At 42.5% G+C, this 26,918-nt stretch overlaps 1 protein-coding gene across 14 annotated transcripts in view; it reads left to right on the top strand.

Moving 5' to 3' along the window:
* LOC144752260 (uncharacterized) overlaps positions 1–26,918 on the top strand; it is a 413,494-nt gene that overhangs the window by 161,217 nt on the left and 225,359 nt on the right. For 3 of the 14 annotated variants that reach the window (XR_013594112.1, XR_013594110.1, XR_013594109.1), the window contains exon 3: positions 5,448–5,584. The exons of the other annotated variants lie outside the window; for them this stretch is intronic. The gene's annotated coding sequence lies outside the window, so the exon portion shown is untranslated. The remainder of the gene's footprint in view (positions 1–5,447; positions 5,585–26,918) is intronic. 14 annotated transcript variants of the gene reach the window in all.

Below are 26,918 nucleotides of genomic sequence, written 5' to 3'. Positions count from 1 at the left end.
CCCTATAGCCTCACATTGCAGGCTTCCCTTCTGTCCTAGTTCACTATAGACCTTGATTTTAACTGTCAATGTCTGATCTAAATGAAATCTTGTATATTAGGAACCTCATTTTTGTCATATTTCTGTCGCGTATATTGTATATTGCCATTTAACCTACTCGCAACCTTCTTGTAAATCTATTTTCTTAAATCAAGTCCTCCTGTTATATGTCTCAATGAAAGCCTATTCACATACCTTTTAAAATCATATAAGACAGAGTTCACATATTCATTTTCAGGGGGGGTTTTATCCCTCAAGAAATTCAATCGGAGACGGCTTGTAAATGAGTCTAATAAAACCCCAAAATCATTTTTAGTACTACTATTATATATTACTAGCGCTCTGTACGGAAGAAGAAGGCTTGTTTCGCATACCTATTTCTTAATTGTATTGACTTTGTAGTCCGCAAGAGCCACCTTACTAGTATACCATGTGGATTGATTAAAAAGCCGCTGTAGTCAGTTCAGGACTTTATCTATGTTGAAAAACAAATTATGAAAGAGGGACTTAGTCACTATACATATTATCAATCACATGTATATTTCCCGGGCTCTAAAGGATTATGCGCTTACCTCAGGGATCAATGCGATGAGGTATATGTTCTCATTTAAATTGAGTAGGCCAGGTATTTTCAATTACCCGTGGAGGTGGAAATTCTGAAATTCTTTTAATATTCCTCCCTTACTCGCGACCTGTGTGTAAGAATAAATTCAGGATAGCTTGTAATCCTAATTTACACGCCTAGGCTTTATTCTAATGAGACTACAATGATAATTATGCACTCTATTATATGTGCAAATAGGAATGTTTTAACAGCGATCTTGTTCTCAATTTAGTGAAGAGAAAAAACATCTATTTGTTGGCCCGTTAGGTTTTCACTCCTCGCTAATATTCATCTATCTGGGCCAAAATATGGGTCTATCTCCACACCACCCATGCGTATAAGCTTCATGAGTTGGCTGCGCCATATCACCAGATAAATATATATAAGTCATGCTTTACGTTTAAAGCCGTATGGTGGCTATTGCAGGCTCAATATTTAAATGTAGTCAATGGCGGCTATACAGAATATGTTTGTAGCATGCGTTTTAGGCGTGTAGACGGCTAAAAAACCGCTGTCATTATGGATCGAGAAGGATACAAAATGTCCTATTGAGAAAGTAAACTATTAGTTGCATGCTATAATTACATCCTACTCAGGAGTTAGTCTAAACCTAAAACCTCCTGCAACCATCGTATATTGCTCGCTACGTTTAAACGCACTGCCCTGCTCCGTTCTGCCTCTTACCGATAAAGAGGATGTCTGCCTCCCTGCTCCCGCGGACTCGTCAAAGATAGCGTTTGTTTCTTGTGGAAGAGTCCTTCCTTTATATTCGGTTAGGGGGATGGAAAAAGCTTTTAACTACCGTGACGTATTTGCACTGTCACTGAGGTGAAAGACGGACAGTTGCATAGGGCAGAGTCCCGTCATATTTTGACAATAACAGTAATCTCGATCAGTTTACAAATCTATCATAGGACCTAAAAGTGATCATAGATTCATGTAGTAATTAATTTGAATGACTATACCTGTTTATTTTGCAATTAAATACTTTATTTCAGAAAATGGGAAAAGAACCCACAATATAGTTTTGGTATTTTTGTTTTACATGAAAAAACGAATGGTCTGAAAACATTTAATTTTTTATGTATATAATCCGGGTGATGATTTCTAAATGTCCACAAAATGTTTGTTACCTATAGGACTATTGATTGTTCTATTTTTCGTGGCGGCCATCTTGTAATGGTGCATCCTCTATCGTGAATTATGTATCTGCATCTAGATTTACTACCTCTTGAAATGTATAATATCTGAATATAAAAACTTATTAAATTTTACATTTGTTGTGTATGATAAAACGAGCTTTCACCATACCAAATCGATTTTATATTTCTTTCTGCTATTACCATTTTATATGTTTAATGGGATCAGTGCGTTTTCCTCTAATCGTTTTTTTGGTTAGTATAGATAATGCAGATACTGTTGTTCTAAGCGATTCCTGGGAAAGGTGGAATTTTATACAAGCCTTTCCCATTCCTCTTTATTATTCAGACCATTTTTATAGGTATTGAAACGTGACATATAAAATTGTTCACGTTTCTTCCTTTTAGTGTTCATGTCTCCACCTCGTGCATTGGTTTGGATGATCTCCAGACCACACCATTTGAGTTCCTCAATTGTGTGGTTTTTCTTGAGCCAATGATCAACTAATGGGGCAGTTCTTTTTTTGGTCCTAATTGAAGATTTGTGATTTGTTATTCTAATACGGATTTCCCTAGAGGTCTCACCTATGTATCCCTTATTACATGGGCATATAATCATATAGATGATATTACAAGTTCTGCAATTAATGAAGTTTTTAATTTTATGCTGACTGCCATTATGTTCATCAGTGTCAGTTTTCATAATATTATCGCAGTTTTTACATGTGCTGCATGGAAAATTGCCTACAGGGAGGGGAGCATTGTTGATGCTCTTCTGTATTGAAGTAACTTCTTCTTTGTATGTATGTACTAGCCGATTGCGTATAGTACTATTCCTTCTAAAGGAGAACATCGGTCTTGAAACAATAGATGGCCATTGGTCATTTGAGGTAATATTGGTCTAAAAGAATTGTACTTGGTCTAAGACACAACAGTTAGCCCTTTCCTTAGAATTACAGGGACTTGTTTGTTGCTGTTTGTTCCACACCCCATTCCTTTAGTTTTTACTTCTGGGGTAACTCCCTTTTCTTTGAAAATGTGTGAGTACCTAATGCACAGAGGGAATAGTATGCATGTAACCTCTACAACAATGTCTAACTAATATCAATTAACTCTACTATGATTCTTCTCCTACCAGCTGTCTTCGAAGTATTGCTTCTCTTCTATACCATATTTATTGTGATGAGGTGCTTAGATACTCTAGTTTCTGTAAAAGAAGCAACAAGGTTAGAAGCGAACTCTAACTGCTCTATTCTGTGGTTTGCTTATTGCCTGACTAATACCTGTACCTCCACAATATATCGTTGAAATGAATTCCTTCTTAAACGTTAGAATTGTCTTGCCTTAATGGTTTTCTTTAGTCTTTGCCAGCAAAGGATAATCCTCTCGAAGAGCGTGCAAAAGGGTAAGGGAAGGAGAGAAGAGGAAGGAAAGGTACAGGATAAGCGCACAGAGGGAGGTACTTCCTTAATTGGTTAATGTCTAGCTGGCGAAAATTCAGGTAAATGTCTTAAAGTCTTACTGTATCGATATCCGCTTTTCTTTCCTTGATTTCGGATACGATACGTTGCAGAATGTCTGCAGACTTCTCTTTCTTAATCGCTATTCTGACGTTCACTCGACTATTGCCACTGACTTGGGATAGGCTAATGAAAGTCGAGGATATTTTCAGTCAATTCTTCCCTTCGGGAATTTTCTCACAAACTCTGAAGAACTAATATCTCTCGACTCTGAAAGGTAATATACATTAACTATGGAAAGCGGAACTCATTTCCGCGGCTAAAGATGTAAACGCAAACACTCCGTCATTCAATAAACAGAGAAATGTTTCTTGATGCTCTCAGGTGAAAATTCCAGTTGAAGTGCGCAGTTAAGAACGCTTGCACTCAACTCAACTACTAGACTGTGCGGGCAAGTTCACGAGTGTCAAAATGACCGCAATTGCTGCGGCCATCTTAGAAGGGGTGACTAAACTATGCTACAGTATACCAGTGAATTACCAAACTGGGTTTAATGATCACTCTCCTCTTTTTCCGTGATGTGTGTGTCTTTGGGTATAAAACTGAGGCTATGGTGTGTTTCCTGACACCATTACCTCTGCACGCAGGGTGAGTGAGCTGCAAGCTCTGTCTTCCAAGCCTCCGTTTCTGTCTGTCCATCCGGCCAAGGTCGTCCTTAGAACTAGACCTTCCTTTCTTCCCAAGGTGGTTACTTCTTTCCACATTGGCCAAACCATCACTTTGACCACCTTCTTTTCACCTTCGCATCCTTTGAAAGAGGAGGAGAGGCTCGAACATCTGGATCCAAAACTTTCTTTCTACTTGAATCGCACCAAACAATTCCGGCTGGACGATCAGCTTTTTGTTGGTTACGTGGGCGCTAAGAAAGGTCGGCCATGCACAAACGGACCATCTCCAGGTGGGTCATTTGGGCATCAAAGCCTGCTATTCTTTGGCTAAGAAGGAGCCTCCAGTGGGGCTGCGCGCCCATTCCACCAGGGCGATGGCAGCTACTACTGCTTTGGGACACGGAGTCCCCCTTCTGGCATGGGAAGTCGTGTACAGAACTGACGTCAGCGCGCGAGGGTAGCGTCTATTTAGCCACCGTGATGTCATCTCAGCTACCTCGACTTCTAACGCGGAGTCGACCGATGCCACCTTCAGACGCGCAGGAGTACTTCTGATGAAAAACTTTGCGGATCCAGTCTGCCTCCTGGGTGAAATTCTAAGGTAAGGAATCTATAACTAACCAATGTTTCTTACAGATATATAGTTACCGAAGGTAAGTAACTTGTTCTATTGCCTCAAATCTACTTTTGCTTTAAGGACTGTCACCTATGAACAATGATCCATACACCACATAACGCATCCCGTGCTGGATGTATACAATTTCCCTGTGTTGGTGTGGCTACTGTCCTGGGTCCATGACCGTGCTTGTTAGAAAATGTTGTTAAACTGGCTCAGCATGCTCCGAAAATATGCTCAAGCCTATGAAAGATGAAAACAACGGTGTTGATTCCGTTTGCAAAGCCAAAGTTGGTGAAAAAAGCTACATTGGTTTCAGCATTCAGGCCCAATACTCTAAGCACTTCCTAGTCTGGGTAGGCAAAAGAATCGAGGGACAAATAGAGAAAGATGAATGGATAACACAGTTTGGACATGTGTGGATGGCAGAATTAAACTTGTGTTCTTTTGGCTATAGCATCAACAGCGTGCCCACTCGCACCAATGTTTGCGCATATATATGTACTTGTACTAAAGCTGATATATGAGTGGGGGGGCAGGAGGCCTGAAACCTGGTTTGTCTAGCACAGGAGACCTGGCACTGAATCATTTTACAAACCAAAACATTATTTGCACCTCAGCCTCACAAACTCCATCTCTTGGCAGAAACGGGATATGTGTTTATCAAAGTGAAAGCTACTGAAGGGTTTAAACACCCTTTCTACTTCATATCAGAGATTGTGGGGGGTGGCGGGGTCCTAGGTGCGTGCCTTTTATTCTTTTCATGAGCAGTTGTGTAAGCTCCCGCTGCAGTCACACAAACACATTAGTTGCCAGAGGGGACATTTCAGAGTGGACATACCTTCATTCCTGAACCATTGTACACACAAACACACACCATGGCCTGCCACTCAACTTTCACTCTCTTCTCTTGTCTCCCAGCAAACTCCATCCACGCAGAAAAAGTGCGGGGAAGAGTTGGCCAAACTTCTGGGCAGCAGGACTACCGGAGATCTGCTGAACGGGCGATGGCAGGAGAGCCCCCTTCCAGGGTGCTATAGAGGCCCCAATATCTAGTGGTAAACTATTTTAAAGTAACATCGATGATAATTTTTAATGATTCACAAATTAATATTTTACAGTTTTCAAATGTATTTTGTTTCTTTAATATTTTAGTAAATGTTAGTTTAATATTAATGCAAAATTATATTTACGGTATTAAGTGTAAAATATGTTTTATTAAAAAAAATATTAAAATAATTTATTAATACACATATTTACAAAATGATTGTAATAAAATAAAATATTATAAAAAAAACTTTATAGACAATTAAAAAAGTTTCTAGGAAATACTGTTTTAATTATACAAATATTTTACATGTATTTTGTTATTTTATTATTTTAATAAATTGTAATTTAATATCAGTTCAGTTTAAAGACCTTTATTCGGTTTCAATTTTAAAAAACCCATAAAAGTTCATCAATACAAACATGAATAAAAACTTTAAGTTTGATAAAAATACATTAAAAACAATGTACTAAGACAAATATACAATACAGTATAAATTCCAATAAGAGACACAGGTGAATTGCCCAGTAAATAAAATGAATTAATTGTATAAACGGGGTTAAAATTCAACTTAAATTTGCTCGATGCCTCAAGCAAAATTTAAGAAAACAAGCAACCATTTTTGTACATGACTCTTCTTCCAAAAATTGAAGGGCTAAAAAGGCTGGACGACAAGTACGTATGCCCATCTTTTTTAAAATTGGGGTTATCCATGTTCTCCTTGGCTCAATGTAAAATTTACAAAACATCACGATATGTTTCACAGACTGGGGGGAAACGTCATCGCAAGGGCACACCAAGAGGCTCTTGCTCCAGTCGTTGATATGGGGGAATGAGACCATTCTATGGAAAATATTGAGCCTAAATCGGGTCAACAACAGTTTCTCGAAGTTGCTCAAGTTAAGTGTCAAATAAGGCTGAATAGCAAAGGTAGACTGAATGGTTAAAATATGCTGCACTGAGCTTTTTGCGACCTGTGTCATTAATCTGAGTTCTTCCAAATGAGACATACAGATCTTTTTTTGGGAGCTTCTTGATTATTCTGAGATGTTTCTGGGGATAGATAGTATTTTTCCAGGCCCAAATCATGAAAAAAGTTTTTTATATAAACAAGCCAACTAATTTTATGCCTATTTTCTAAAAGTAGACAGTCTCGGAGGAGGTTTCGAGTTAAATCACCTTTCTCGGAGATCCAAACCCGGTGCCACAGTAGAATGGGTTGAAGTTTGATGATATCCGAGATGTATGCCATACCCAATTCTACGTGGCAACAGTAGGACGAGGAGCTCTTTGGTAGTGCTATCAAATACCTCAGAAAGCTGTTCTCAATTTTCTGAAGAGCTTCAACCCTCCCATGCCCCCACACCCCTGCTCCGTAACAGGCTACGCTAATGCATTTGGCTTGAAATATTTTAATCAATTCTGAGGCAGGCCTTTTGCCTAACGTTTGCGCGAAAGCAATCAAAGCGTTTGTTGCCCTAAGGAACAGTAATTTTCTGGCCTCTATCGCCGGCTTCCATGCAGCCTTATTATCTATTAAAATCCCCAAGTATGGATAGGTGGGCGTTCTTTCTAGCTTTGTGCTATCAATAAAGATATCCATTGTTTTCTTTGTGCCCGTGCCAGAGTACATTACAAAGGTTTTCTTTATGTTAATTTTTAGATCTAACCCCTTCATAAATTTCTGGTAGTTTGCTACGCTAAGGTGCAACTCCAAGGGGGTTCTAGCTATGATCACGGCGTCATCGGTGTAGAGAAGTGCCGGTACTGGTCGTGATCCAATGCGAGCCACGTCTCTACTCCTCTCCAGCATTGCCCTCTCCAGCCCGTTAGTATAGAGGGTAAACAAGAAGGGGGCCAGGATACAACCCTGCCTGACCCCCATCTCAACCCCGAATGACGCCGTGAGTTCACCATTAAGCCCAAACCTAACTTTAGCGGTTGCGTTAGAGTAAAGTTCGCGAAGGAAATTAACTAAAGGCGATTCAACTCCCATTTCCAAAAGAATCGCCTAGAGTTTCAAATGACTTACACAGTCGAAAGCGGCTGTTAGGTCAACATATGCCATGTATAATTGGCCTCTTTTTGCAGCTACGTATTTACCCATCATTAAAGACAAGTTCAATACTTGCTCAACCGTCCCCAGTCCCTCCCTGAAACCATACTGTAAGTCGGAAACAATGTTACCGTTATCTGCCCAAAGTTGGAGTCTTTCTAAAAGGATTCTGCCCACAACCTTACCAGTGGAATCAAGAAGTGAGATGGGGCGGTAACATGAGGGATTATTGCGGTCACCTTTTTTAAAAATTGGGACCACAATTGAAGCTGACTATGACTCAATTAGCCCAACTGCACAAACAGCTTCAAATACTCTAAACAATATCGGGGACCATAATTCCATAGTGTGTTTAAAAAGGTCTACCGGGACCCCGTCCGGGCCTGGTGCCTTCCCTACCTTACTTGCTGGTAGGGCATGTTCAACTTCTTGTAAGGTAAACGTAAGAGGGATTGGGAAGGTCTCTCGTTGTAAACAAGATGCCTCTTCCTCTGGTTCGGGTGGGACAGTACAATCACTCAAAGCTAGCCCAAAGATCGTGGAGTAATGATTTGTCCATACGGTTGCTTCAACAGCAATCTCTAGTTTAGAGTTATCTCTTTCGCCCAAAAGAAAAGGGGTGTTTACAACTTTCCAAAAGGTAGCACTATCCTTCATAGTGCAACTTTTGTGCAGATCCTCCCAAAGATCGTTTTTCAGTTCTAGTTTACAGGTTTTAAGTGCCTTATTATAGGTCTTCCTCAGTCTAGTCACTTCCTCCTTATCTCTGGGTGATTTATGGAGTGCATTTTTTAGGCTACTATAGGCTTTCAAGCATGTCTTATTGAACCAGCCTCTCGTTGTATTCCCTTTGGGACCTATTTTCCGGTGCAGTGTTTCTTGGACAATTTTTGTAATATTAGTGAAACTTGACAGCGTCTCAGTGTGAGGGGTGTCAGGATTTAAACAATTCTCTTGTAATGGCAGTGCTATCTTCACTACTTTAGATGTTATCTCGATGGGAGCGATTTTTGCCCATTTTAATGAAAAGCCATTTAGCCTATCCAGGCTTAAAAGTTGTTGCCCCAAGTTGCTCAATGTGGTAAATTTAACATGCTTGGTAGAAATGAGTAGTGACATGGAGTTTTGGGAAATGATCGCTTGTCGCGTTACCAACTGTTTCAAAGTTGCGGGCAGTATGTGCCAAATTGCTAGCTAACAGAATGTAATCAATAACACTTGAAAGCCCCCTGCCATTAAAGGTTGAGGTAAATGGAATTGATGGGGTCATGAGTTCATTTGCAAACCCCAGGTCTAGGGCGAACATGATTTCATTCATGCGACTGCCAGATGTGGTGTGTGGATAATGGGTTAGTGAGACATTATGTTCGTCTAAGATTCTGCGGTTGCTGTTACTTTTATTTTTACATAGTGGAATATTAAAGTCGCCACCCCAAATTACTTTAAAATCCTCATTTTGGTACTTATTTCTTAGGTCCTGTAAGAAATAAAAAATGGCATTCAGGACTGTTATAAGTTCAACCTGTGATAAGTTATTGTAAAAGTTAATCAGAAAATAATTAACCGCTTTACCTATTTTCAAGTTAAAAATTTGGTAGTTGGATTCTAGTTTTAGCGGTACTATATCGCCAATCAATAAGGTGTTAGAAAAGAACGTTGTCAGCCCCCCTCTAGGTCTACCTGAATTTGACGAAAGGGCATGTGAAGCAAATGTTTTGTACCCTTCAAGATGTATATCTGTTGTAGCCCACGTTTACTGGAGGCATATAATATTATGTTTATGTGCTAGGACTAGCCAGGCGTCGTTGGTCAATTTTGATGTAAGGCCTGCCACGTTCCAAAAGATAAGATTAAATTTAAAATTACCTGAATTTAGGGGGGATAGGAGTACATTGTTGGTTAAATTCCATATGCCTTCTGTTACCAATGTTGTAGCCGTTTGGCTCCCCGTTATCAAGTGGACTGCTGGGGCAACTGGCTCTAATACCTCTTCTGTGCACTCGTATGGTCCTACACCTGAAAAGTGATAAGGTGGTGCTAAGAGTGCTACTTGTTGGTATTGTGAATCCGTTTGAATAGAACCCTGTGCCAGAAGCGAGAGGGGGATATCTCTCAGTCAATCGTTATCTTCAAGACCAGAGAGGGGATTAAATCTATTTGTAGTTGGAACGGAAAACATCCGAGGGTGATCGAGATCAGAAGATGACGGTTTAAAAGAATTATCGTGTGGGACTCGAGGGGGTAGAAAAACCCCAAGGGTAGTATGTTAATCTCTATCTCGTCCAGATAATGGTTCCCACTCCCACCCAAGATCTTGCTCACCAACCATGGGGATGCAAATGTTAAAACTACACAATCACCCTCTAGTATTTTATCCTGGTCCCCCACCCACTGAACTCTTCGTGCCAACTTCATTAAACAATTGTTTTGTCAGGCCCACCTTGCTACCTAGCCAGTGGAGAGATTTATTTCTCAGGGAAACCCATGACTCTTCTTCAGCTTTATAGTTTTTTGGGACGTTGGCCAGAACAATAATGTATGGCGTTGCGGCCGGCGGAAGGCCAAAATTTTCACCCATTGTCCGTTGGACCAGTATGGGGAATATTTTAGTCCTATCGTGACGATTGGAAGAGGCGGCATGAGGGATGGGTGGGTTAGAACAGGTAATTCTAGCTGTCTAGTTGCTGGTACCTCAAACCTCCTTCGTTACTTATCATGGACTGGTGGTTATACTCATTTGTAGTCTTGTTGGACCGGTGGGTATTCAATGTGTTTTTGGCTAAGATGGTTTCTTTTTGATTAATCTCCCTCTCTAGATTTATAGTAGGGCCTGGTAGAGTATACTTATCCACTCCCATCACACGAGTAAAGGTCCCGCCTGAGTTTGTTGTGTCCTGGGCTCTCGGACCATTGTCTACCACCCCATCTAAAGTACAATTTTTTGCAATAAAGTCCTCGATGGTGGTAAGTCGAGTAGAAAGTTGATTTAGTCTGACTCTCAGAAAAAGGTCCAGTCTCTCTACCAGGACAAATACATTTTTAATGTCAGTGTGTGGACCATTATCATCAATTGTCGTGGGGTTAACCTTACTATGGCTTTTGCTAGGGGCCCCACGTTTTTTCTTCTGGGGAGTTATTTTTGCTAGTTTAGAGGGTTTCTAGGGTGCGCTGACAATTGTGAGAGGGTTATTGATGGAATGGATATCCGCGGGGCGGGGTTTTTTAGGCCTTTTTTGTGGTGGCTGAGTGGGTGAATCCCCATGAAGTGCTATGATCCCCTCTGGACTAGGCTGAATACAACCATTGAAAGTGCCTCTAATTAACCCGCCCTGGCCCGGTGGTACAGGATCATCAGAAGATACTAAGTCAGAGCTCGTCCGGGATGACCCGGCTTCTATGGATTCCTCAACGGACAATATTTGTTTATCCAGGACCCCAACCGCCCCTGTCAGATAGTTTAATAACGTCTGCTGGGAATATGAGACTGCTCTTTGGGCTAAAGGATGTTTGGGGCTGGGTAACTTTCTTTTGCCCATTTCAGAGAGAGGGCTGCTATTGCTATCGATGAAGCGGGAATAGCTAAAACAATTAACAGGTTAGGATGTGACTAGGTACACACCTTAATCAGTAGAACTCGTAACAGTTAACAAGTAACTAGAACTAAATGCCAGTCAAATGATGATGGCTTTATGGAAAAACGAATTCAAGAGGGTGGGCTCTGCCAGGCACAGAGGGTCAAGGAAGGGCCTGCCCTTGGCCCGGCTTCGCCCGGGCGAGCCCGCGCACGTCCCGCGCCGCCGGAGCCCCGCACTGATTTTATGGCGAGGTTAACTCCACCCCCTCCACTCCTCTCGCGGGGCCGCGCTGCCTGCTGGATATTGTGGTAGGCAGCACGCGGATCTCGCATTCAGAGGAGGAGGGCGAAAGGCAGCAGCAAGGACGAGGAAACAAGGAAGTCCGCACACAGGGACCCAGCAGATCAAAGGGCAGTCAAACAGGTAGAAGTCAATCCCGAGGGTGAGTTCCGGTACAGCAGCGCCCCGCGCCGCGGGAGCCCCGCTCTGATTTTATGGCGAGGTTAACTCCACCCCCTCCACTCCTCTCGCGGGGCTGCGCTGCCTGCTGGATGTTGTGGTAGGCAGCACGCAGACCTCGTGTTCAGAGGAGGAGGGAGAAAGGCGGCAGCAAGGACGAGGAAACAAGGAAGTCCGCACACAGGGACCCAGCAGATGAAAGGGCAGTCAAGCAGGTAGAAGCCAATCCCGAGGGTGAGTTCCGGTAGAGCAGCGTTAATATCAAAATATATATTAATGGAATCAATTTAAAGCAAAAAATTGCTTGAATATAAAAAAATACATAATAAAATAAATAAAAAAAGTATTAGAAATTATATTAATATAAGCTTTTAAAATGTTTAAATGTTTTTTTTACATGTCTTAATGCAAAAGTTATATTGATTTTCTTTTAAAATGTTAATTCTGTTGTAAAAATATATTTTTTTATTTAAAAAAATCTGTTAAAATTATTTTCTGAAAGTCTATAGTTGTCAATTCAGAATTATGATTTTGTTTCTTTTTCTATAAAGTTTAGGAATGGAAGTATTTTTTTATATATTTATCATAATTATTCTTAGTAATTTTGTATTTTATATATATATATATATATATATATCAGTCTGTAGTTTTGGGTAGTGTCTTTTTAGATGAAATATTAATAATTTTATAGTTTAGAAATTGTGTGTGAGTATGAAGTATTAAAGTGAATGTTTTGTATTTGCCTTCTTTGAAATGTTTTAGATTGAGGTGTGTATACAGTATATTTAAGCATCTAACATCTTCTTCAAATAGCCTTAGATTGGAGAGAGACTATAAAATCTCACCCTTTAGTGTACAGCACCTTTCCCCAATAAAGTTAAACTAAAGTGGGAATAGTAAATGTCACCCGTTTAGTCTCCAACACCTTCCCTCAATATGTATAGATTGGAGTGAGAATAGTAAATGTCTTCCGTTGAGTGTCCAACTCCTCCCACTAGTATGGTTAGATTGGAGTGGGAGTATCAAATGTTACCTATTTAGGGCGTGATTACGAGTTTGGCGGTCCGAACCACATCTGTCCACTCCATGCTGCAGCTGCGTCGGCGTACAACAACTGCCCATTGTATTACGAGTTGAGCAGTGTGAAACACACCGCCAGCATGCAGATCCTGTCAGCGTTTCTGCGGCGGACTCGCGGTGGTGTGATTTGTCAGAGGTGGGCCTGCGGGTACTTCCAGAGTAGCGTTCTGACCACTGAGCATATTACTAGTATAAAGTGGCACTGGCAGTCTCATTACAGTGCACAGCCAACTACAGTTCCTCTAAGTCGGTTATTGCCGAGGTGCGAGAATCAAAAAGAAACCCCCCAAAAAAACTGACCAATGGATGGATGGATTTAAATAGCACACAGCGGAAGTGTTGTCACTATAACCCCCCCCCCCCCCCCAACCTGACCAGCATCCTTTGTCATTCTATGGAGAACAGGCGCCTTAATAACTACAACACCTTTGAACACAATTTAATTTTGACAAAAACTATAATTTTTCTATCACCACCACCCGTTTCACTACATTTTCACAACCTATTTTATCATTCCTTTCTGCATATATCTGTTGAAGTCCCTACCCTTTTATTTTTTTCCCCTCACTGTGGCACCCTAGAAATGTGGGAGAGGATAGTCAACAGTGTGAATACTGTACGAAACACCCTCACATTAGGAAGAGGTGGCACAACCTCCATAAGAAGGTGTGTCGCAAGTAAAACATCCAATACCAGTAGGCACAGAGGACAGGGATAGTCCTCCTAGTGTACCTCTGCAACTCATGCCCTGGGAGAAGAAGGTCTTGACCATCTTACACACTGAGGGCTTGGAAGGAATACAGGGTGGAATGGACTCTGCTAAGCCGTACTACAAGAAATGCCACAATATGACACTGTCCTGATTGCTACCAAATATGCCTTTGTCATCCTCATTTACATCTACTCCCTGAACATCCCACATAGAAAATGTCTCAGATGTTTGTTTGTCTGTGATAACGCCTATTGCTGCAAATGACACAACAGACTTAAAATGTATAAATTGCAACATGTTCCAGTGCTGTTTGTAAGTGCTGCATCTACTAAAAAGAAAAAGAAAACTGGAACTATGAAATGTGGGAACATGCCAATATGTGCAACGTCAAATATCTGTACAATACAGAGCCATGGTACAATATACATCAGTCAAGTCTCAATTAACTACAGCTACTACAAAGCTAACACAAGGCCTTGTCTCTTCAACTCCACTTAGCATGCTACTCTCCTTGGCCCCCTTCTCACTTGGCTGCCATCTTGCTACTGAACTATCACCACTTAAGTAGTTGAAATTTTTTCAGCCCCTGCTGAAGTGACATCCTCTTGACTACAGCTACCATGAGGCCTTGTTTCTTCAACTCCACCGAGCCTTCAACACTCCTTGACCCCCCCTTCTCACATGGCAGCCATCTTGCTACTGAATTATCATGACTCAAGTAGCTGAACTCTTCTCAGCCATAGCTAAAGCGAAATACACTTGACAACAGCTACCATGAGGCCTTGTCTCTTCAACTCAATCCAGCATGCTACACTACTTAAACCCCCTTCACTCCTGGCAGCCATCTTGTTACTGAACTATCACCAAAGCAAACCAAGGCAAGCAAACAGAGCCCCTCTCAAGAACACAACTTCCTCCTGAAGCATTGGACATTGACAACCGGCCTGGCACATCTGGCCAGTCTGAGCAGACTCCAGCAGTTGGGCTCACTGGGACCACACCTTCAACCACAACAGAAACAACTCACACAACATCTGTCCCACAACCACTGCACCTAGCACAGGTAGTACCATCTCATGCCTCCAGTCCTGGCTTCTCAGACAGCCACCACCACCCCAGTCATTCAGGAGCAGGACACAGTGGGGTGTGCAGTCTCTGTCTAGGGCACAGGGCAGTGAGGCTAGAGGACGTGGGGGGCCAATGTGGGACCCCAGCATGAGTCCACTGGTGAGACAGGCGCCCAGACTGCCATTACACAAGGCCTGGGTATTTGCCAGGACTTTCATGGTGTGTTGAGCCAGGTTGTGAATGAAATCAGGGAAATGAAGGAGTTACATGAGTCAACACACCAGGAGGTTGCTGCAATCCGGGTAGACGTGGCCGGCCTCAAAACCAAGGTGGCGGGCCTGCGCCACAAGGTGGCTAGTGTCCGCACTGAGGTGGCTGGGGTCAGTACCGAAGTGGCCTCCCTATTAAGGGTGTTTTGTGGACGTCAACAGCACCCTCTGCGGGGCTTTCTCAGTTACAACTCCCCCTCCCTATGTGAGACTTCAGGAGGGAAGGGTGGCATGACCAGACCCACCGGCAGAGAGCCACCTTGCCACTAATGTCATTGCTGTGTGTGACACACATTCATGTTGTTGATTCTAGCTGATTCTACCTCCCCATTTTCCCAGTCTGATGTGAGGAGTAATTTGGACTTTGGATTCCGGAAACTGGGAAATCTACTCCAATGCATTCAACCACCATGACTGTATCCTTCACATTTTACTTTTCATCTATGTACCGATCACAGTTATGCCAAAAAGTGTTGTTTTTCCTGTAAATAAAACTTACTATAAACCAGAAATTATATTGTCACTCCTATTCATTCATGCGTTGTATTATGTGACAGATCAACCATGTTTAATTAACATTGTATGTTTCCAAATGGCAAACATATATCACTACTGCAAACAAGGTTATGTTGAAAGAAAAAAAGTGGTATAACCTATATACAGGAGCAGGTCACATAAGGATATACACATGTATTGAATCAATATTTTTATTAAATATTTCCCATTGATAGACTGACATAATGTCTGCTACCTCAACATCTTCAGCAGCACTCACTAATACAGTGTTAATGTGTGCATCTGTACTAGCAGCAGTCTTATTACATGGTATGAGGGGGAAAAGTTGTCACTATCACACTGAAGTGTAGTTCCTATATTCCCAATAGGCTTTGCGCACTGGAATAATATAGCCTATAGATTTGACATAGGACTGAGGTCTACTAGGTCTCTATCAAATATACTAGACTTAATTGTGAGTGCCAGCTAGCTCAGAGGTCACTAGAAACTTTCTCGAATTCACAAGAAGGGATTAGTTTCTGACAACCGCTTAAAACATGACAACTTTGTTTCCCAAGAATAAGAAATGTATCTCTAGAGTCGCGGAAACAATAGATAATTATTTCACTCAATCGCGCATACTACGTTTCACCAGAGGTGCAGAGAAAATAGAGAGACTGGCGTTTTCAATAAAATTTATTTATTGAACAGTCTTCTTTCTCAAGCATAAGAAATGAACTGCTGCAATCTTAAAACTTGTTGTAAAGTACAAAGCGTACAATACGAAGCCATATGATATATAAAATATATACATTGATAAATAATGACTAAAAGTACTCAACTGGTGTTTCTAAAATATGCCTACCCCGGTGTACCTAACCTAGGTTTAGTACAAGGGAAGAAGTAAGTGAGGTGTAGCTTAGTTTTTAGTATTCTTTGCCAAGAATCTTATCCAAGAATTCTCCTAGTGTCTAATCAGCTTCGTACCTTTGTTTTTAGAATGTTGGAGGTCTGGTATCTCTCTCTCGGGACTCGATTTCCCAGCAACCCGCAAGGGTAGCCTGGAAACACTGGAGCTGGATTTCTCGGCTGGAGAAAGTACAGCGTCTCTCTGTTCGTCAGCTGGAGGGTCGGCTTCCTTCGGCACTTGCTGTAGCAGGGCGCGTCGGGCAAGTAGATAGTCTAACTGCTCCAAACCACTGTGTGTCTGTTTGGACAAGTGTGGGCATATTTATACCTTGAAGGTGCAGAGTTTGACGTACTGTAGTGTAGTTCCTATTATCCCAATAGGCTCTGCGCATTGGAATAATATCTTCAATAGTATAGACGTAGGACAGAGGTTAACTAGGTCTTCTACTGTCGATATTAGACTTAAAGTTATGTGTGTTTGCCAGCTAGCTCAGAGTTCACTAGAAACTTTCTCGAATAGACAAGGAGGAGTTTAACCTCCCTGGATAGACAAGAAGGGATTTAGTTTCTGACAACCATAGAACATGACAACTTTGCTCTCCCCTAATCAAGAGTGTATCTCTAGAGTCGTGTGAAAACAAAAGACAACTTATTTTACTCAGTCAGTTCAGTGCATTCTTAGTTTCACCAGATTGTAGAGAAAAGGAAGAGACGGGCGTGTTCAATAAAAGATGTTATTTATTGATCAGTCTCTTTTCTCATACAAGAAAAATGAATCGCTATTATTGCAATACTTATTGTTAAGTAAAGTGCATACAGTAATAACAGAATTATAAAATAATACTGTAAAAGCATTGATATGGTTTCTTAGCCATATGATACTTAAAATGGATAAAATAGATACATACATATATACATTGACTAATCGTACTCAACTGGTGCTTCTAACTACGCCTACCCCAATGTACCTGACCTAAGCCTAATACGTGGCGGGAGTAGATAAGTAGCAGTTTAAGTTAAGTTTGCTTTGCCAAGGGTCTGCTTCAAGAATTCTCTACAAAGGATGATTCAGTTCAGTACCTGGGATTTAGAAGGCTGGAGGGCTGGTATCTCTATCTCAGGTCTTGATGTTCCAGCTGCCTGCGAGGGCGGCTTGGAAGCGCCGGAGCTGGATTTCTCGGCAGGAGAAAAGGCAGCGTCTCTCTCTCAGCGCATCAGAAAGGAGGGGCAGCGTCTGTGGGCTTCGCTGTCAGCTGGGCTCCTCGGCAAGTCTCGCTGCTCCAATCTTGTCACCACCTCGTGTGTTTGCTTAAGGCAATGTCGGTATTATTTATACCTGAAAGGTGCCGGGATTGACGTAAGGATGGACATAAATACGTCAATAAGGATGTCATACGAACTGGTCGTTCGCACATTCTTGACTGAAGTTCTCGGCTAAATCAAAACAATGGCTGTGGGGATTTCCCAGGTCGTGGTAGGTTTGATTTGTTTTGAGAACACCGTATGCCTATTAGGGGGCTGGAGAAATAGTGCTTGCCTAATGAGATGGCATGCGCTATGACCTAATCAGATAACGGGCTTCTGTGCCGTTGTTTGGCTAATCAGATAACGGGTTTCTGTGCAGTTGAATGGCTGCTAGTTAATTATTAACCAGACAAGGGTCAGAAATAGGGGGATCGATACAGTACCCATAGTAAATACACCACTCCCACTCCACGTAATCTATATCCATATTTACAAGTCTAGGCATAGTAAACAAAACTAGTAGTGCATGTGTATACCGAACCACCCCAAAATACAATCATTTGCATATTGAAATTTGGAAATGCGAAACACACGAAAAGATGAGTATAGTTACTATATGCACTTCAAGCAGTATAATAATGCTAAATCTAAACGCATATTTTGAAATCAGCATGAACGAAATGCGGAAATTACACATGAAATGGCTCTTAATACAGAATAAAAGGTTGAGACCATCTCATCACAAAAATCATAAATACTTGTGAACATGCTAGAGGGTAGCTAATGTCTCTAGAGTAGCTAAATATAGAAATTTTGTTCTCTAAGAATAGTTTTACTTCAAGCAGAAGATAAGTGTCCCAAAAAATTGTAAATATTTTTGGAAATGGAAGGGGAGAAAAAATTGTCTCGCTCTCCGAAAAAACTGGTTAGAAAATTTCTTATTGCTTTATTTTCAAAGTTGAAGGCCAAATTCAGGGTGTAGGGAACGCCGTGTGCTAGTTTGTTCAAAGTCATTCTTTCTGCTCTGGTGAAAACATCATATTGTTGAGACTTTCGAAAAAACTGTCAACTGCTTCCTGCGAGAGTTCCACTAACTCGGAAAAATTTTGTAACATGCATTCATGAGCATGATTGCCTTCATTGATGTTTCGATCAGCATAGCTGACAGAAGGTCGTACCTGATCGATGCTGCTTTCATCTTGTACTTCACAACTCTTCAATCGTAGTGGTGAAGTCTCCACGAATGCCGTCATCAGGATTGGTAGCCGCTGGGGACAGCACAATGCATGAGCCGTTACCGGACCCAACAGAGTCTCTGCGTCCATTGGCACATCCGATTGTAGTGTCAGACAGGTGTCCAACACGCATTCTTCGCCGCATAGCAAGCACCTTAATACAGGCATAACACAACTTTGCCACATCGGTCTGAATGAAAGAAACCAAGTCATGTTCAAATCTCGTAGCCGTGCTAGTCCAAGGACTTTAGTTATGCGGTCCCGGTAGCCAATAGCTCGGATTGTTTCTTCCATTATCGCTGGTGTCTTGTCTGTGACGTGGTTTGCCATAGCGAAGTAACAGGATCAAAAATAGGATGCCTGCCACTAGTTCCAAAAGGAGAGGAAGTCCGCCAAAGATGGAATGGACAAAATCAGGAAAAATACCCAGGATGGCTTTGAATGGGGTTAAAGCTCCCGAAAACACTGTCTTAAATACACTCGCGATTCCGCTTGTATCAGAAATATTTAAGATTTCGCTCAGTATTTCTGCGAAATGTATGGGAGAATTGGTTGATAACAGTGAATGAATCTCAGCAGTTGTCCTTGCAACTTGGAGATCATACGTTTCTTTTGATGACGTTAACATGGTTGGCGTCTGTAGGAGCACTGTCTTCACTCTGCTTAAAGTATCAATTCGAATAGAAGAAATTTTCAAACTGGGCCACAACCTTGCCTCCCTGTCTCGGGCATCATTCGGGAACAATACTCGTTCACAGCACATGACCTTCGTAGTCACGGTTATGAGATAAGGTTTTCCAGGCAGCAGACTGCAACATCTGCGATCTACAATTAGAATGTAACTCCCGTTCGAGAGTCTCCTAAAGAATGGTTCTATTTGTGTTGCAGGTGTGCCTAGCTGGTGACATGAAAGGTTATTTGAAGTCCCTTCACATGCTCCATGCAAACTAATACCCTGACACAGAAGTGTACCGCTTAGTGACCTTTCACAATTATTGCCACTAAGGAACACACTTTGTCCTTTATTACTAACACATGCGTGTGTATAGGGCAAGTTCCATGTTGACTTAATGTATCCTTTACCCAACCTTTCATACTGGCCTGCCTGTATATATTTTTGGCAGTATTGAAACTGGAAAGTTGTTATCGGAATATTTATTATCCCATGTATTATCCATTCAATGACAGGTCGTTCTGACATTGTCAATGGTAATCTCTCAAGTTTTTCAATGCTCAGAATTGTATAGTCAGCACCCTTCTGTGCCAAACTGATTTGTTTATCAGTAAGGTTAAAGATATTAAATAGTGACGTTGTGTTGATTAAACGCCAAGGCACATAGCCTGAACGCAGATTTTGTAATGTCCAGCCAAGTTGTACAATAGAACGCAATTGGGACTGACCGTGTTGTAACATCAGTAAGTCTTGCGATATTATATCGATTGCTGAAGACACAATACTGTCCAGTGAATATATTCTGGAGGACAGAGTCATTAACCCATTGTCCACGACAGAAAGTGATTTTTCCAAATTAATACGGTCAATTTCCCGTATTTTTTCTGCTGTCTCAATTTGGGTTACTTTCCAAACTTCATTGTAAGCTGCATATATAGAGGCCGCTATGAAACGTTTTTGACGCTGTTTGCGTGGTCCCATAATGAAATCACGCAAGTCAGCACCCTCTTGAAGTAAAGTTAGGTGTTGCTTAATTTCTGCCAGTGTGGATGTTTGTAGCCATTGAAGGCAGAGCTTGCCCACACTGTAAGTAGTTACTATCCCTGGATGTTGTCTTTGGGAATATCTAGGGTCTGGCCTGGTCAATTTGAACCCCTGTATTTTGTTCAGGAATCTGTCTTGACAGTTATTAGTGTCTGAGGGCCAGATCAACCATTGTTTCCAATCAGGATGTGTTCTGTTTTGGTTTAAAATATGGTTCACGTCTATCTCAACATCTATAGAGCTATTACTGTTCGTTGTTGGCTTTGGAATAGATGGTTTGTTTAAGTCTTTGATTTTGGCTAAGCCAAGACAGGTAGTTTGTTGAATGGTGTCATTCAAAAATATAATTTGTTCTGGGATCATGCAGGCTCTGAACAATGATTCTATACCTTGTACTTGCCAATCTTTTGTACCCCAAACAGTTTTTGTTTCAATGTTACTGTTCCAGAAATCAAAACCAAATGTATTCATTTGCTCAAAAAACGAATCTGAATATATCAATTTTGTGTTTGTAAGCATGGTCTTCATACCTGTCTTATTTGACAATTTGAAATAAAATGTTTCTGCATTACTTGTGTTAAACCCTGAAAAGTATGAATATTTATCCAAAAATGTTTTGGAACTACCCTTTGGTGGAGTAGCACAATGTTCCCATTGGTTATAATTTAAAACATTTCTAAGTTGTGCAGATTTATGGAGATAATGGTTACCATAGTGGTTATAGCAGAACATTTGATCATAATTAGACGAACCCTGCAAATAATCATGTTCTGTAAATTTAGCAGACATTACTAGGTCAGACATCATATCATTAATACTTTCAAAGTCCCAATCATCAGCAAATGTGCTTGGTTTTACAAAGTCACTTAACGAGATCTTAAATTGGTGTGGATACTTCAGGATTTCAACCGGGCCATAGATTTCATAATCAGTATTGTCCCATGCTACACCGCCTGGTATAGGGTTGGCTGTGAAGTTCACTGAAGAAAGTTCTTTTTTCTTGACGTGTGAAGATGTGTGTGGTTTAAGGACCAAGTTGATTTTCTGGCTTGCTGTGTCCATTTTAGCATATTGTCCCTCAATGAAATGTCCCAAGCATAGTACCATGATGAGCCAAAGTATGAGGATAAATGCACCTAATGTCACCCAAATTTCAATCCATGGAGAAGTCAGATAGGTTCCCTTTAGTTGATGAAAAAGTTCTTTTGCTTTGTCTTTAAAAGTTTTTGTTGATGGCTGTACTTCTGGTTCGCTTTGTTCTTCTGAAGAATCATCGAAATTGATGAAGTAGCCGGATGCCGTTCTGTCAATTGTTCCAATTGTTTCTGGATTACTTTTTGCTTTTGGATTTTGCTTTGTTTCATTAGTAAAGTCTGTAGTTACATCATCGTAGGTTGTTGTTTCTTGATGAAAAGCTTTTATTTGGGTTTTAAGAGGTTCAAGTTCCATTGCTTTGTTGCATAGTCCTTGTTGTTTCACTGTAGATTTTCCAAATGTGATCAGTCTTTCAGTTTGAACCTCTGTGGATGTAGCAAACTTTGGTGTTCTGCTACTTCTTGGGAGTCCACTTGGCCTACTATTTGTTATCGGCCACATGATTGTGGTTTAACCAGGTCGATGGATATGACTCGGTTCTCCTTTTTACCAGCAAGGGGCGGTAGTACTACTGATCTTGTCCCGTTGATAGACAAGACAGGAACTGCTTTTCTGTAAGAAGGCCCAAATTCCTTCTTTACCGCGATCTTCTCTCTGACCAGATCCCCGACTTTTGGAATCCAGACAGGCCTTGCTGGGACAGGTGGTTTTTCTTCAGTGGTTGCTGGCTGCTGGTTCAACTTTATGTTGCTCAGGTCTTTTCTTGTTTCATTTAAGTCCTGTAAAATAGCCAAGCGATCTTTGATATCAAAGCATTTTTCTTTACCCACTGAAGTCTGACTATCTAAGTCCTGGATTAACATTCTAGTCCCAAACAATAGTTCGTACGGACTGAGTCCTTTCAGAGAATTTCTTGGCAGGTTATTTAGACTACGTTGGACACTTATTAGATGTTTGACCCACCCAACTCCTGAACCTAATATCTTTGCTGTTATAGATTGCTTTATGCCTTGGTTTTTTCTTTACACCATCCCGTTTCCCTCAGGAAGGAAGTGAGAAGAGTCCCGCCATGCAATGTTCATTCTGGCCAGTCACCCCCATAAGCTGTTTTAGAGCTAAAGGAAAGATTTTTGTCAGAACGTAACATGCTTCTAGCGTATATGCCATTCTAGACTCGCAAATCTTTGTATAACAGTTCCGACGTCAGCCGAAAGTTGGGGTCTACATTATAAGTGAAGATAGTCTCTACATGTTAATACGACGCATTATTCATACTGTGTATTTATTATTTTTTTGTTGATTTGATACATTCTGGAGTGAAACGCCATGGTAGTAAACCGTTTCTCTCGCCACTGCGATCTCTGTTGCAGTCTGGGCAGTTTTTTACAAAAATGTGATGATGCAGGCTCATGCCTGGCCACCAGTACACTGATTGTAATTCTTCCAGAGAATCTTTTAGCTTAAGGTGTCTGAGACCCTCACCCATATGTGCGTCTGCTATTAACAAGCCTCTCCTGTCCGTGTTTGGAATTACTCTATCCCCCACTCCAGGGATTCGAGCAAAAGGGACTGAGTTTGCATCGATTATGTATGTATAATTGAGTGGGTAATTGATCGGTAGCGCTGAGCAGTCGCCTTTTGATGACGTTTTTACTGCCAGCACAGTTTCACCGTCAATGTATTTTACTGCATGCTTTTTTTTAGCTACGGAAGCCGATTTAGTTGCTACCGCTGTGGCTGTCTCAGCCAATGAATTCCCTGCAACGTGAACGCCATCACGCTGATGACTCAGTGAATGTATCACGTGAGTTTTTGGTAGTTCTTTCTGTAAAAGAACTACTTGTTCCCAGAGCACTTTTTGCTTTATTGTTGCACCTGTGTCATCTTTGTAACCATTTTGAATCCATTTCTGTAAATCGTTATTGTATGATTTGACGCAGTAATACGAGTCGCACACTATAAGTGTCGGGAATTCGCGATCGGCATTATCTAGCGCCATTTTTAACGCTATTATTTCAGTTTGTTGTTCTGAATTATTTTCTACTGAGTGTGTTTTTGTAAGTAGAGGTCTTAATTTACCTCCACGCCACACTACTTTCACAATTTCGCATGTGGCGTTGTAAGCCAGCTCTCCCCAAACTGAGGGTTGAGCATGACCGTCTGTATATATTACACAGGCGTACTGTCGTAAAGGCAGAATGTCGATTGGCAGAGGGTATTCTCTCTCATATTCTAGATATTTTAATTCTTTCATTTCCGGGTCAAAATAGTATTTTACTTTGTCTGTAGCAACAGAATTTACCCATTGTATCCATTCTGGATTCAGTGCCGTTGTCGGTAAATTACATGGTGTTGTTAATGCCTCAAAAGCTGATTCTGCTGTTCTGACTGTAACCTGTCTACCGTCGGCTTGGTATATTTCTTTTGCTACGGCTGTTTGAACCGCATGAACAATGTTTTCCTTAATGCTGAACCTTTTTTCAGCTTCTGTGTACAAATGTGATTTGTATGCAATTGGTACCTTCTCTCCCTCATTAGAGGTCAGGTATGTGAATCCGCATCTTCCTGGGATGACTCGAATCACAAGGTTGCGTGTGTTGTCACGTGTTTGTAATTTTGTTTTAACTAACATATCTGTTTGTAAAGATCTCAAAATTTCTGTGTGTTTTTGAGTCCAATTGATTCTTTTAAAATCTGGTTTTATAAGATCATAGAGAGGTTTAACTCTCTCTGCATAATTTATAATGTAAGTTCTTCCGAAATTTAGGAAACCTAGAATTGATTGTAAGTTTTTTAGTGTTCTAGGTGCTTGGATTACAGCACATTTCTCTAGGAAATTGTCAGCCAGGCTTTTGCCTTCACTTGATAGTTCATATCCTAAAAACAGGACTGTTAGATGGGCAATTCTTGACTTTTTAAAGTTGAATTTGTAACCCTCTGCTGCGAACCCAAGTATTATGGTGTTCACTCTCTTCAAATGAGTATCCAAGTCATCATCTGTTAGATAGATGTCATCGACATAAGATAATGCCTCATCATCATATATTTGTAGTAACTCTGTTACTCTTGCTGAGAATAATCCTGGGCTGTTTTTAAACCCCTGTGGCAAACGACAGAAATTTTTTGGCGCGCCATTTCTGTAGTAGGGGATCTCTGTGTATAGTCATAATCTAGTGAATAGTCCCACCCATGTGCGTGGACCCCGGAGCAATCAAAAATAATCTCTTACAGTGTCAAAAAATGCAGAAAATGCATAGACACTTAAGAGAGAATTTAAAGACAGATAATGCAGCCAAAAAGGCTACACTGTCCAGTACTTCAACTAGAAATTCCACCATAAAATCCACAAAACAGCAAAGCCTGTACAGATTTCCCTTGCTTAACAGCAAAATCCCTCAGGAATGATAGAGAGAAGAACCTGGACAGACAAGCCCCATAGGCTGCCATTATGTGGCTTAATTAGGATACTGTGCCTTTAAGGAACCTTCCAGAACCTTCTCTCAGTATCCCAGAATGCATAGCAGGTCCAACTTAGCCTCAGTTCTTTTTTCCGGCTCCTGCAAGCAGGACCCTGGAGCATTGAGCTCTCCCTTTCAAGGGTTTTTGTTAGTGTTTTACACTGATTTCGATTTTTGGTACTTTTAAAGTACTCTGGTGACTTTCTTTCTGTGTTTCTGCACTCTTTTTTGTCCAATAATGCCTGCATTATTCGACAAATGCCCTGAGTGCTCAAGAAAGAAGGCCAAGACAGACTCCCATGAGGTCTGTATTCTCTGCCTTCCCTCTTCCCACATCCCTGAGGAGTGTAGGATCTGCAGAAGCTTCTCTGGAAGGACCCTGAAGGAGAGGAAGAAGATCAGGCTTCAGGGACTTGAGGAGAGAAAGCTGAAGGCACGAGGTGGGTCAGGAGGGGCTCCTTCTACCCATGCTGAGGCCTCTGGGGGGCTCCCCAGGGGCAGGAAGACCAGCCCGCGCCCAAGGTCTCCGTCTGGGTCAGTTGCGCTGACCACGACGTCGAGGGGACGGTCAACGGCCAGTTCCAGGTCTCCCCAGGGCTCTGGGTCGAGAAAACGTCGCCCGTCGACGTCGAGGAACGTGTTCCGGCCGCCGTCGAAGCCGGTGTCGATATCCTCGTCGTCGCTGTCGGCGTCGAGTGATCGACATCGGAGGGCCCGGCGTCGGCGCTCGCCGTCGAGGCGACACCGCCGTTCGCCGTCGAGGACATCGTCGTCGAGGGGATCCTCGTCGTCAAGGTCGCCGTCGAGACGAAAGGCATCTCCGGCGCCGAAGAGGTCGACGTCGAAGCATTCCAAAAGGCCGACGTCGAGACGGTCGAGGAGATCGACGTCGAGAAGGTCGGAGAGGTCGACGTCGAGAAGGTCCAAAGGGTCGCCGTCGAAGCGATCCAGGAAGTCGACGTCGAGACCGGCGAAGAGGTCGAGGTCGCCGTCGAGGCACCATCGCCCGTCGTCGAGGTTTCGTGGCTCGTCGATCTGGTCGGGGTCGACGTCGAGACGGAGACACGGTTCGGCGTCGAGGAGTGTGATTCGGTCGACGCCGAAGGACCGTTCGACGTCGAGGGGACATCGGTCGTCGTCTGGACACCGGTCTTCAGCGTCTGGAGGTCCTAAGGACAGGCCCAGGACTGTGGGGGGCTCCCCACTCTCTGGTAGAGGTGATGGCTCGCCGGGACCGGCGCATTCCGGGGTGGATACTCCGATGAAGCCGTCTACGCCGCCTCCGCGGCCGGCTGTGCCGAAGGGTCCTCCTCCGAAGGCCCCTACCCCGCCTCCGAAGCCGGCTCCGCGGGACCCGCGTCCGGTTGCTCCTCCACCCCCGATCCCACCGAGGGAGGTGTCGATGCCTAAGTTCCCGACGCCTCCGAAGAAGACTCCTAAGAAGCCTGGAGCTCCTGACCCTGGGAGGCCGAAGGAGCGTCCGAGGCCCAAGAGGTCGAGGTCTCGCTCGGGGAGACGGGACAAATCGAGGAGTGGCCGCGGATCTTCATCACGATCCAGGCATCATCACAAGAGACGTCGGTCCAGGTCACGTTCTCCGTCTGGGACCCGTTCCTACTCGCCCACGCTGTCCGATTCGCCGGAGACTAGGGTGTCTCCGATAGACGATATTAGCACATTTCAGGAGGTTCTCCTGCGTGGTGCGGCGAAGTTGGGCATTGAGGTTGAAGCGCCTACGGCTTCTACCTCGGTAATCTTTGAGACTTTACACAAGAGGCACTTGTCTCGCCCCCTGTTACCTCTGGTGCCGGGGCTCCTTGAGCCCGCCGAACAGCTATTCCTGACGCCGGCAACGGTGAAATCTGTCCCTTCCAGGATACTGAAAAAGTACAGGGCTCCGGACTCAGACCCAGCCTTCTTGAGGAAGGACCCGGTACCGGATTCAGTCATCGTGACTGCTGCTCGGAAGCT

The sequence above is a fragment of the Lissotriton helveticus genome, chromosome 1_1 (assembly GCF_964261635.1).
Source record: "Lissotriton helveticus chromosome 1_1, aLisHel1.1, whole genome shotgun sequence".
Lineage (NCBI taxonomy): Eukaryota > Metazoa > Chordata > Amphibia > Caudata > Salamandridae > Lissotriton > Lissotriton helveticus.
This window is presented reverse-complemented; position numbering and strand designations above follow the sequence as displayed.